Here is an 11,452-nt window from a genome sequence, read left to right on the forward strand (position 1 = left end):
GGGACACAGTCTGAGGACTGTCCATACCTAGCTCCAAGGTTGACCATAAAGCTACAAGACGGTGTGGGATTGGAAAAACAAAAGACAAATGATAAATGGAACAGAATAGAGAGTCCACAGTGGACCCCCCATAGATACAGTTAGCTCATCTTTGACAAAAGGGTAGAGTTGAAATAGGAGCAAAGATTGTCTTTTCAAAATGGTGCTGGCACAGCTGGATGTGAACACAGACCTTCCCCCCACTGAAATCAACCCCAAATGGATCAGGGGTCCAGGTGTGCAATGTAAAACTACAGAATTCCCCGCAGATAACAGGAGGAGACCCAGGTGACTTGGGTCTGGTGGTAACTTTTTAAACAGCAATATCGAAGGTACGATCCGTGGAAGAGAGAACCGATAAGCTGACTTCATCAAGATTAAAAAACTGTGCAAGATTAAAAACATGTCAAAAAACGAGAAAACCATGTATAGACCGGGAGAAAATGTTTGCAAAAAAATGCATCTGATAAAAGACCGTTACCCACGTGGTGCCCAGGACTCTAATTCAGCAGTAAGAAAATGAGGAGAGAACAAGAAAACCTCCCAACGCCTCGCCAGACATGCAGGGCACCAGGGAAGTGCCGATGCGATGCCAGCACAGCCCCATCAGGGCGACCAGATCCAAGACACCGCCGCTCCAGGGCGAGCGAGGATGTGGAGCGGCAGGACCCTCACGCACTGCAGGAGAGAGTGGGAAAGGGGCGGACCCTTGGGTCAGCAGGTACCAATCACAAGGCCAGGAGCAGGGCCTGGGAGGCTCACCCTCTGCTCATCTCAGGCTGGGCCAGTGGACCTGGGTTCCTGGGTCATGGCTGAGCCCAGCTATGCAGACCCTGTGCCCAGGCCTGCGGGAGGGGAATGAGAACCCACTGAGGGATGAGAACCCTCCCAAGGGCGTACGTGGTCTGTGAGTGAACAGCTGCAGCAGTGATCTGTACCCGGGAGCCCCTTTCAGCCTCTGTGCTTGGGGTGTGGAGACGGTGGCTGGATGTCTCACCAGGGAGCTCCCGTCGGTAGCACCGCTAAAGACTGTCACTGGGTCTAGACGTTGGGCAGCGTATCATCAGTGTTTGTTGCTATAACTAAATACTTGAGGCGGGCTGCTGATAAAAGGAGATTGTTCAGCTCACAGTTTTGGAGGTTCAAATGGGGTTCCTGCGTGGGCCCAGCTCTGGGAGGGCCTTCTTGGCTGTGCCACCTCTCGGCAATGGCAATGGCGGAGCCATCACATCTGGAAATGGGAGGCCTGGGAGGCTGGGTAGGGCCAGGCACAGGCTTCTACCAGTAACCTGGTCTCGCAAGGGTCGGGCACACCACAGCGACCTGAGGACCCCCCACCAGTTCCACATCCACCCGGGGGGCCACCCCATCCAACCCCAGCAGGCAGGTTTCACAGGTGACGATACGGGAAGAGCAGACCAGGAGAACAGCAGTGGGCGCGGTGTGAGGGCCGCTACGGCCCCTCAGCATTTGCAGCCCTGACCCCACGCAGGGGTGAAGCAGGTGGGGCTCTGGGGGTGGCTCATGAGTCTCACAGGAGGGCTCAGCACCCTGATAAAAGAGGCCCGAGAGACCCTCGTCCTTGCACCATGTGAGGAGGCAGCGGGAGCCGGAGGAAGAAGAAAGGGGGCCGCTTGCATGTGGGGTGGATGCGGAGGGTCCCGTGGGGAAAGCCAGGAGGTGCCGGAGGGGAAAGAGGGAGCCCTGGGGTGCAGGGCCCCTGCACAGGCCACACGGTGTCCAGAGGCAAGATTGGGTGCCAGGGCAGGGGAGCCAAGGCAGCTGGACTGGGGGAAGTGGTCACCCTGCTGCTGAGCTGCCCTCTGGAAAGCAGGACCACCTCATTGTGCTTTGGGTCTTCAACCCTCTCGGCTGATGGACTGACGACGGCTGTGCATGGTTGGCAAGGAGAGGCCTGGCTCTCGGGAGCTGAGGTGGCTCCCTGTCTCCGTGGGACCTGGGTTCTCGACTCTTTCACGGGAGTAGAAGATGCCGGCCCGAGACGTTCCGAGGCAGTGGGCCATCCCCCACTGTGAGCCTCCTCTGCGGGTCCGTGGAGGGCACCCACCACCCTCGGTCTCCGTTGTCCTGACGAAAGCAGGGCTTGCCTTGCCCCAGGCCCCGGGGCCAGCGCAGGGCAGGTGGCAGGCAGCCTGCAGCCCCCACCCATGCACCCGGGCTCCTGGCGCTCCCTCCTTCCCTGTGCAGCGGTGGATGATACTTGACTAGTTGCCAAACATTCTATTTTGGTCTCTGAGCTCATGTGACTGAGCCGTGACAAGGAGGCCGTCTTTCACACCAGCCGAGTCACGGGTAAGGCTCTGATGTGGGTATTTTTGGTGTGGGTCACAACTGTGCTGTTTCTAAATGTTCTCTTTCTCCTCCCCTAAAACCAGCAGGAGGCCCGGAGGGGAGGCAGCTGAACTTCGGAAAGGGGGTCACAGAGGAGCCTGAGGCAGGGTCTGGGGGCCCCCTGCAGGGTCGGGGCATCCTGGCTTCCCTCCAGCCCTCCTCCAACACGGGCTCCCCACACACTGACTTTGTGAGCTAAGCGTTCCTCATGCCGCAGTCCCTGGTCTTCTAAGTGACATTGATTGAGAAACCTGAATGGGCGGCGGTGTTTATGAAGGACACTCAGCACTGACCGGGCACTGAGGTTGGGGCTTGCATATTGAGGAGGAGCATCCTGAATAATTAACCTCTGAGGCCTGGGGACCCCAAAATAGTCGGCAGGGAGGCCTCCAGGAAGAGCAGCGAAGTCAATGAGGTCAATTATTTGTCATTTACAATTTAAATAAACCCCCGTGATCCAATTAACATCTCAGTCAGAATCGGGTAAGCCGCTGTGTGAGGTGTGAGGTGTGCAGTTGTTTTTCTGGGACCAGGCCAGCTCCTTCCTGGACTTCACCCGGAAGGACTGAGAGGACTGGGGCTTCTCAGCTGTGGGCTGTGTCCGGAGTAGACTGGACCCAGGAAAGGAATCCAGGAAGTGAGGGTGGAGCGGAGGGTGCCAGGGGGTGCAGACAGGGAGGAGGCGGCTCAGGGGGGCAGCTGCAGGGCAGATGGGGCAGCAGGTGAGGAGGAGGGTGTTAGAGGACCCCCCTCCCCCCAGCCGGCCAAGCACAGGCCCCAGCAGGAGCGCGTAGGACTCTCCTTTTACCACAGTCCAACCTCCACCTTCTGTCACCTGCCTGGAGTAAGGTGATGAGCCTGAAGGTGCACTTTGGGCAGGGCGTGGTGAGAGAGGAGTGGCCCCTCATGGGCCACTGAGCAGCTTGGGCTGTCCAGGGAAAACTTTCTGAAAAGTCTCATGTGCTTTTTTTTCATTTTTTTTCAGTATTATTTTCAAAGGACCAGCTGGCAGTTGACAGCTATTGAAAGGAGAAAAGATGATTACTAAATCAAAGTGGGATGCCAGCCGTGTGCTGTGGGGACCAGAAGAAGGAATCGGAGCCTTTCCACCTCTGTGAGTTGGGATTCCACCCCTCTGTGTGTGTGCATATGGGCGTGTGCATCCGTGTGTGTACGTGTGGGTGTGTGCGTGTGCTCTGGGGACCCATAGCCTCAGGGGTCGAGGAAGGCCTGTTCACACAGAGAGGCTGCTGAGAGGGGCCCCCACATGGACCCCCTGGGTGGTTTGCACCCCGAGAGGAAAGCCCTGGACAGCGTTTGTGAGTGCTGATGGGGCCGCCCACTGTGCCTCCTGCCCCACCGCCTCTTGGCTGAGCATGTGAGGTCTCAGCTCCATCTGTGGCATCTCCTGACCTCGCATCCAGCTTAGCAGCAGCCTGTGCTCCAGGCAGACCTTCACCCAGCCCGACCTCAAGAGCTTGATAAGCTCTCCATTATTGGACTTCCGGAGCTCTCTTCTGGTGGAGAGGGAAGAGAGAGGCTTACCCCACACAGGGGCCTCTGCTCCCCAACACCTGGCCTATATTTCTCCCAGGAAGGCTGTGGGACCAGAAGACACCCCTTCAAGTCCACCAAGAGTTGGCAAGAAAGACCCTTGATCTCCAAGGGACATAGGGGACTCCCCTCCAGGCTCCCCTGGCCTTCCATCAGGAGTCTGACCTCTTTGTCAGGAGTCAGGACTTTTCCAAAGCCTTGCTCTCGTTCTCCATGGTGAGAGTCAGAGATGGCCCAGTAGCTTGGTGCTGACACCCTGGTGTCCCCAGGAGAGTCCTTCCCGGCCTGCCTCCGGGTCACACAGCATGGGGCCAGCTCTGATGGTGCTGGATCTTCCACCTGGGGATGCCCTTGGGTAGCTGGAGATGACCGTGGACTCCCTGGATGGCTACCCAGGAGGGCTACCCCATGCACACTCACAGAATTCTGCAGCTAAGTCAGTGGCACCGTTGGGCCATCCAGGGCTGGGCTGCCCAGTGGAACTTCCTGTGGTGTGGAACCACCTAGGTGGCCACTGTCCAACATGGCGGCACCAGCCACACATGGTTGTGAACACTTGAAGTACAGCCAGTGCAGGTGACCAAAGGCACCCCGAGAAGTCCACTTGGGGAGTCACAGCACATCTGTTAGGACCACAGCATCACGGAGCCTTGTGGCTCCTGGGTGCAGGACACACCCTCTTGTGAGAATTTGTTAGACAACCACCCCCCAGAGAGGGCCAAGCACAGGCCCCAGCAGGAGCGCTGGCGACTCTCCTCTTTCCACAGTCTGTCACCTGCCTGGAGTGAGGTGCTGAGCCCCCTGAAGGCACACTTCGGGAAGGGAGTGGTGAGAGAGGAGTGGCCCTCATGGGCCCACGGGGAGCCCTCGGCTCTAGCTGACCACACAGCTGGAGAGGGGTGGGCTTGGGGGCAGCAGGTGTAGCATGGAATGTTCTGGACGAGCTTTGGTCATGGGGAGAAGGAGGCCAGAAGGAGAAAGCAGTCAGGGCGGGTCCCAGGCCGGGGCAGCTGGCACTGGGATGTGATGGGGAAGGCCACCACCCATCCTCCCAGGCACCCACCTGCAGCCCCAGAGCCACCAGATCACGTGGCCTTTCCAGCGTCGGCAGGGGATGGCCTCTTATGAAGCCAGTCGACTGCCCAGCCTTGCTGTTGGCACTGAGTTCCAGGCTGTACCGGTGACCTGCCCAGCCCAGGTGCAAAGCCATGACCAGCTGGTGGCTCCAGGTGGCCTGCTGGTGGCTGGGCAGGAGGGGCTTCTAGCTGGGGGAGCGAGGAAGCCAAAGCCAACCCCAGCCTTCTCAGAGGCAGGTCCACTTGGAGAGGCCAGGAGCAGCCCCCAGCCCCAGTGAAGGGGAGCACCGCAGCCTGGAGCAGGTGGATTGTGGGCAGCTTGACTGGCATGGTCAACACAGCAAGCCCACGGGGACAAGGACACCAAGGCCCAGGAGGCTCAAGGGAAGGTGGGGCTCACAGCCTCACTCCTGGGACAGAGGATCCAGGCTCCGACCAGGCTCCAGCCCACACAGCCAGTGACCCAGGCGAGTCCCTAACCTCACCGTGCCTCAGTTTCCACGGCTGTAAATTGCTCAAGCCTGGGCCTCGTCAGACCCTGGGGATGGCCCTCCTGGGCCGGACCAGCCTTCCCGGGTCAGTCTAAGCACAGGCGCTCAGGCGGCTGCTCCACAGCACAGCAGGGAAGATCCGCTGCCCAAGGGCCTTGACCCAGAGGGGGCTGTCCCTCCTCTCTCCCCAAGGGCAGGGTCGAGGCCAAGGGGCTGGGCACGGGGCTTCCAGCCTCCTGTTTGAGGTCACCAGCTGAGTCAGTGGGTGTTCACCAACTTCATCTGGACCCCAGGTGACATCCTTGTTCAGAGAAGAAAAGCCAGGAGCCATGAGGGAGGGGGGACCCCCCTCCAGGCCAGAACCCCAGTGCTCTCAGGGGACAAAGCCAAAACGCATCCAGGAGAGCCCTGCCTGCCAACCAGAAGGCCCAGGGGACTGTCCACAGGAGTCCTGGCTTCTCCGAGTGGAAGGGGGTTCTCCCTACAGGGGCATGGGGCAAAGTGCCTGCTGTCCCCTCCCACTGCGTGTTCAAGTCCTGGGGCCTGGTGACCAGGGCGAGCCATCACGTCAGTTGGAGTTCTTCCTGGGATCTGGCCTGTGGTAGGGACTGAGCTGCATTCCCCCAAAGTCCACCATTGACGTCCTCGCCCACCCTTGCCGCTTCCGAATGTTCCTCTGTTTGGAAATAGGGTCCTCACAGATGTCACTGACCAGGACAAGGTCACAGAGGAGTGATGCAGACTTCCTTCCTCAAAGGCTCACGGAACACAGCCCGTCACCCAGGAGAAGCCGGGGGAAGACCAAGGCGAGGCCAGGCTGCTTGTCCCTCCAGCCAGGCATCCTGGGGACTGCAGCCAACAGCCAGAAGCTGGGAGAGAAGCTGGGAGAGAAGCCGGGACGCGCTCTCCTCCCACCGAGGGAACGCACCATGCTGACACCTCCACTCACACCTCTGCCCTCCAGATGGTGAGAGCAGACGCTGCCTGTGAGCCACCATCTGGCATGGAGCAGGCACAGCTTCCTGCAGCTCAGGCAGAGCCAAAGCTCCAGGGCCCGGGGGCCGCCAGGGACAGTTGTGCAGCTCAAGCTGGAGCACTGAGCAGCCAGCTGTGCTGAGGGGGAGCCCGGGCACCCTGGTGGCCCCCAAATCCTGTCCCCTTCCCCACAGCTCCAGGGACCAGCCCTGCCCTCCCCTGGACTCCCTCATGTCCGGCCAGCTCCCTTTTCCATCTGCTGGGCGTGGGCACCCTCTGAGGGTGGAAGTGGCAGGGGACAGCAGGAGCTCACTGTGGGAGCGTTTTGATGAGGCTCGTCTTCAGCGGTGGACTCCTGAAGGCCAGGGCAGGCTCCCAGAGCTGAGCACTTTCCCGGGGTTTCTGGCCCCAGGCAGCCCCCGAGACGTCCACCAGGGCAGACACACTGCCGTGTCCTGTCCCCAGGCCACTCCCATTTCCTCCTGGGCAGAAGCTCTGCAGCTAGGGCACAGGACTGCGCCCCGGTGGAATGGACGTGGACCCAGGTCTGCCTGGGAACACCACAGGTGGCCTCTGTCCCTGGATGGTGACATTCCTGCTGTGCAGTTGGTGGAAGAAGGAAAATGGAAGCCTACGGGCCTTAGACCACACAATGGTGATGCTGAAACGGCAGACCCTGGACCTGGCCTTGACTGCTGGCTCCTGGGACGTGACGCGCCTGTCCTGGGTGCTCCCCCAGTGGGTCTCCGTGAGGAGTGAGAGCCTCCCAGCCTCCAGGTGCACAAAGGGGACAGGCCTGCCCTGAGGGAGCTGCTGGGACGCTCTCCGTGGTCCTGACCTACGGGCAAGGGAGAGCCCACAGCAGACCCTAAGGAGGGGCAGGAGGAAAACAGGAAGTCACCTCCCTCATCACCCCGAGTCCTGTTCTGCACCTCCCCACCCCCAAGCCTGGCCCGGCAGTTCTGGGGAACCTGGCCCCCGGGGTGCAGAGCCCACCACTCCACCTTGCAACCCTGGAGTGAGTCTGTTAGAACTCTCAGCCACGCAGAAGTGACACTGAGGGTGGTGACCGTGCCTGCTACGTCATCTTTCTTGGTCACCTAGGAGCAGCCTGAGCCATGGCTTCCCCCTCTGGCTGGGGAGGCTCCTGGTCTTCCATGGTGGGAGATGGACCACAGTGCTGCCCAGCAGGGACACCTCAGGGGTCCAGCTCTTGGTGCCAGCGGGACCTGGGAGTCACCTGAAGGGTGGGAGGTTTTCAGAAGACACACACCCGCTCCTTCACCCCTGTAGGGATGCCCCGGCAAACACGGCAGAGTGGGTGGCTTAGGTGACAGAAGGTATTGTCCCATGGCTCTGGAGACAAGGAGTCCAAGACAAAGGGCCAGCAGGCAACAGCTCTAGGGATCGTCTGACCCAGGCCCCTCCCCATCTCCTGGTGGTGACTGGTGATTTGGTAGCAGAACCCTCACCCCCACCTCTGCCCTTGGCTTCACACAGCCTGGTCCCTGCGTGGGTCTGGGTCCAAATTCCCCTTTTCATAAGGACAGTCACATGGGATGAAGGCCCACCCTGATGACTTCAATTCAGCTTGAATTTCTCTCCAGGGAAGGTTATGGGGGGTCAGGAACAACCTGTCTTACTGGGGACACCCTCCCACCCACCCCCAACTTAGGAACAAGTGGATGGTTTGGCAGGAAAATACGAGTCAGAGAGAAAGAACAGAACGGGAGCCCTGGCAGCTGGGGGGGTCCACCAGGATCCTGACTTAGAGCCACAGCCAAGGTGGGGCCCGAGTTGAACACGCCCCCAGGCCCCCGGGTAACCCACAGCCTGATGGCCTCACTGGTGGTCAGGCAGGTGCAGGGACAGCAGCCACCCGGCCCTCAGAGAATCCCTGACCCTGGGGCTCCTGCTGGCAGCCCTCAAGACCCACCTGCCCCTCCTCCACTCGCTCCTCCCCCCCAGCCCCCAGCCACCCAGCAAGGCCAGGACAGGGAGGGGCGCCTCAGCTTGGAGAGGAGCCTGGTCCCCCTGCCCCCCACACATCTGAGCACAGCACCATAAATTGGGAGCCCATGACAGATGGGTAAAGCCGTGCAGCTCAAAATAAATGACACCATAATGTCTGTTCAGAGACTGAGTGACAGAAACGTGCTCTCAAGTCCCCCGCTGGGCCCTGCCTCCTGCCCACTGGCCTTGACCCCCACCTATCGACCAGCGTGCCTGAGTAGGCACCTGCTGAATACTGTTGGACGACACAGGCGGATCAGAGGCCAGTCTGGCCTTGAAATTAAACATTCTTTTCTTATGTTTCATAATTAAAATGTTTTTGGTTTTATGAACCTGAGTATGAATGGTAACAAGTGTGTGAATAAATTTTTTAAAATGAATTCTGTGAAGAGGCATCTCAAGGGACTGAGGCCAGCTGCGCAGTCTGAGGGAAGAGTCCTCCGTGGCCACCTCGCTTCACAGGCCAGCTACAAAGCAGGGGTCCCTGGGAACCCTCACTGCAGACCCCTGGCTGAAGATGTGAAAGTGTCCCCAAAAGTACTATCACGTAACTCCCCAGAACACTCAAAGCACAGGACAGCAACGCCTGCATTTAGGGTTTTGTGACAGCAAGAAATACCGTCTAGAAGCACTTGGGGGAGAGGTGGTGGAGAGGGAGGGTGGGAGAATGCCCAGTGCGAAGCCCTGTGTCCCCCAGCCTTCTCGCCCCAGTACCAAGGTGTGACCCTCCACACCAGTGCCACCCATCGGGGAAGCCTGAGCATCACAGAGTTCCCGAGCACTCAATGGGCTGGTCACCAGCCACGTGGCCACTCTGACTCCTGCCGTTCCCCTCCAGGAAGTCAGCTGAAGCCTCTGTCCCCTACCCCCAGCCTCCATCCTGGTCTTTCTGGCCTGACCAGCGGCCTTCCTGAGTCTTGTCATCAGCATGGAGTAGCCAGGGGCCTGCCACAGGTCAGGCTGTCAGCACAGGACATGACAAGGGGCCGAGGCCACTTCCCAGGACTAGGACAACGGGCAGACCTATGTTCAGGTGGGTCGCAGTCTTCGCGACACTGTGACCTCAGCTTGCGATCCCAGTGTGAAGGGTGCGTGTGTTCTGGACACCTAAGGAGACGCGTGGGAGAATTTGTGGCAGAGTTATTGGACATCATGGAGGTGTGGACATGGGTGACCACACACGGCTGCCCGAGACATTCTGTCTCCAACAGTCTCCTTCGACAGAGAGCTACCCCCGCAGCGTCGGGCCTCTCAGTCCCGGTGAGTGGCAGCCGCAGGCTGCAGGGAGGGGTGAGCCTCGTGAGGACCCCTTCCCTTCAGAATCCAGGGTCGGTTATCAAACATTGCTCCCGATGAGAGCTCCTCCTCCCCAGCCTTGTGCAGGAACCTGAAGACTCGCAAATCCATTTTTAAATATTCAAAAGGTGCTGTTATCTACCTAAGTAGATGGGCTGAAGCGCCAGGAGCCGTTGCTGAACAATTAAAACTCGCTCAGCGGGGGTTACAGGTTGAATTGTGCCCCCCCCAATTCTTAGGCTGAGTTCCCGACCCCCAGGCCCTGCTGGGTGTAGGGTCATGTAGAGGAGATTAGTTTAGGCGAGGTCATGTGGACTAGGGTGGCCCCCACCAGTCGGCGTGGAGCCCTTATCAGAAGAGTAGACCAGGACCCAGGCTCACGGAGGGACGGCCCTGGGGTTCAGGGTGAGCCCCTGTCTGTGGCTGAGGAGAGAGGCCCAGGGATGAAGCACCCCCCACATCCTGGACTTGGCCTCCAGGTGGTAGGAAGCAAACTGTACTGCCCAGGCCGCCCCCCAGTGTGCCAGGGCAGCGGGGTCAGGGGCACTGGCCTCGGGTGGAGGGAAAACACGTCCCACAAACACACCGCGCCCTGTTGGCACGAACCTGGCTTCTCCCAGAGAGATTGGCAGAAAGAGCACTGAGCCCCCATCCAGGGTGAGCCCCCAGAGGCCCTGGCCCGACCCTCTCTGCTCCACCTGTTGATTTAGGAGTTGGGGCATCACTCACCCGAGTTCTGCCCGCAGCCTCATCTTGGCATTTTGACCAATGCCAACTCCGGGGTGTACCTGGGCAGCCCACCCCAACCCAAGTCCTGGAGGCCATGATAAAATCACTACACCCAGCCCAGGGACCACCCAGAGAAGAGGGTTCTGAAAAGTGGGAAAAGAGAGGAATTGACCATCCGTCACTTGGAGAATCAGGCACCGAGGCGATCGCGTCCATTCCAAGGATCATTGTTTCAACTGACCGTGTGTTTCCAGCCCTCAAACAGGGAGGCCGGAGAGGCCAGCAGGGAGACCGGGCAGCCCGGCCTGATGGGTGCCACCCCACAGTGTCTCTGACTACAGAAGCAGCGCGCAGGCTCACAGGAGACGGGCGGGTGCTGGGAAGTCCATCCACCCTCACGGAGATGAGCTTAGGGCACTAGTGCAGGACGGTGAGCTAGATGTGCTGTGGGGAGGTCTCTCTGCCAGGAAGAGGAGGAAGGAGCCGGTTGACGGAATCAGCTTCTCACTTCTGCCCTTGGTTTAAGGGACGCTGCTCTGACCCTGTTCCCACCCAAAGCTTGGTTTGCCTCTAGGTTCATGTCAGCGGGAGAGATCCCCAGAAGGGGAGTCACCAATCTCAGGCCAGTCGCTCAGCGGGAAGACTGCCCTGCTCCCAGAGAGCAGCAGTGCCCAGGAGGGCCCCCCACTGACCCAGGCTAGAGCAAGGTAACAGTAGACCGGAGAGTTTCCCACTCGTCTCTGAAAGTAGTCACACCTGGGCGGCTGCCAAGGGCCAGAGCTGGGGATCGGCTCAGGATGCCTCCAGTCCTCGTCTGTACCTCTGGAGGTCATCTGAAGGGTCTGTGCACTTGACAGCCCATTCACTGGCCTGTGCTGGCCCTTCAGCTGCAGCCTGGTCAGTGCCCACCTGGACCCAGCCCTGGGA

At 59.7% G+C, this 11,452-nt stretch overlaps 1 long non-coding RNA gene across 2 annotated transcripts; it reads left to right on the forward strand.

Moving 5' to 3' along the window:
- Positions 1–2,233: 2,233 nt before the first annotated feature.
- LOC144372091 (uncharacterized) lies at positions 2,234–6,397 on the forward strand. 2 transcript variants are annotated; one of them, XR_013432145.1, is made up of 3 exons: positions 2,234–2,352; positions 3,377–3,505; positions 6,203–6,397. It is a non-coding gene; the product is annotated as an uncharacterized LOC144372091 (long non-coding RNA). The 2 variants fall into 2 exon arrangements; XR_013432144.1 differs by lacking the exon at positions 2,234–2,352 and adding an exon at positions 3,103–3,240 and having other exon boundaries at positions 6,203–6,396.
- The last annotated feature ends 5,055 nt before the right edge of the window (positions 6,398–11,452 follow it).

Source organism: Ictidomys tridecemlineatus, chromosome Y (genome assembly GCF_052094955.1).
Source record: "Ictidomys tridecemlineatus isolate mIctTri1 chromosome Y, mIctTri1.hap1, whole genome shotgun sequence".
NCBI classification, from domain to species: domain Eukaryota; kingdom Metazoa; phylum Chordata; class Mammalia; order Rodentia; family Sciuridae; genus Ictidomys; species Ictidomys tridecemlineatus.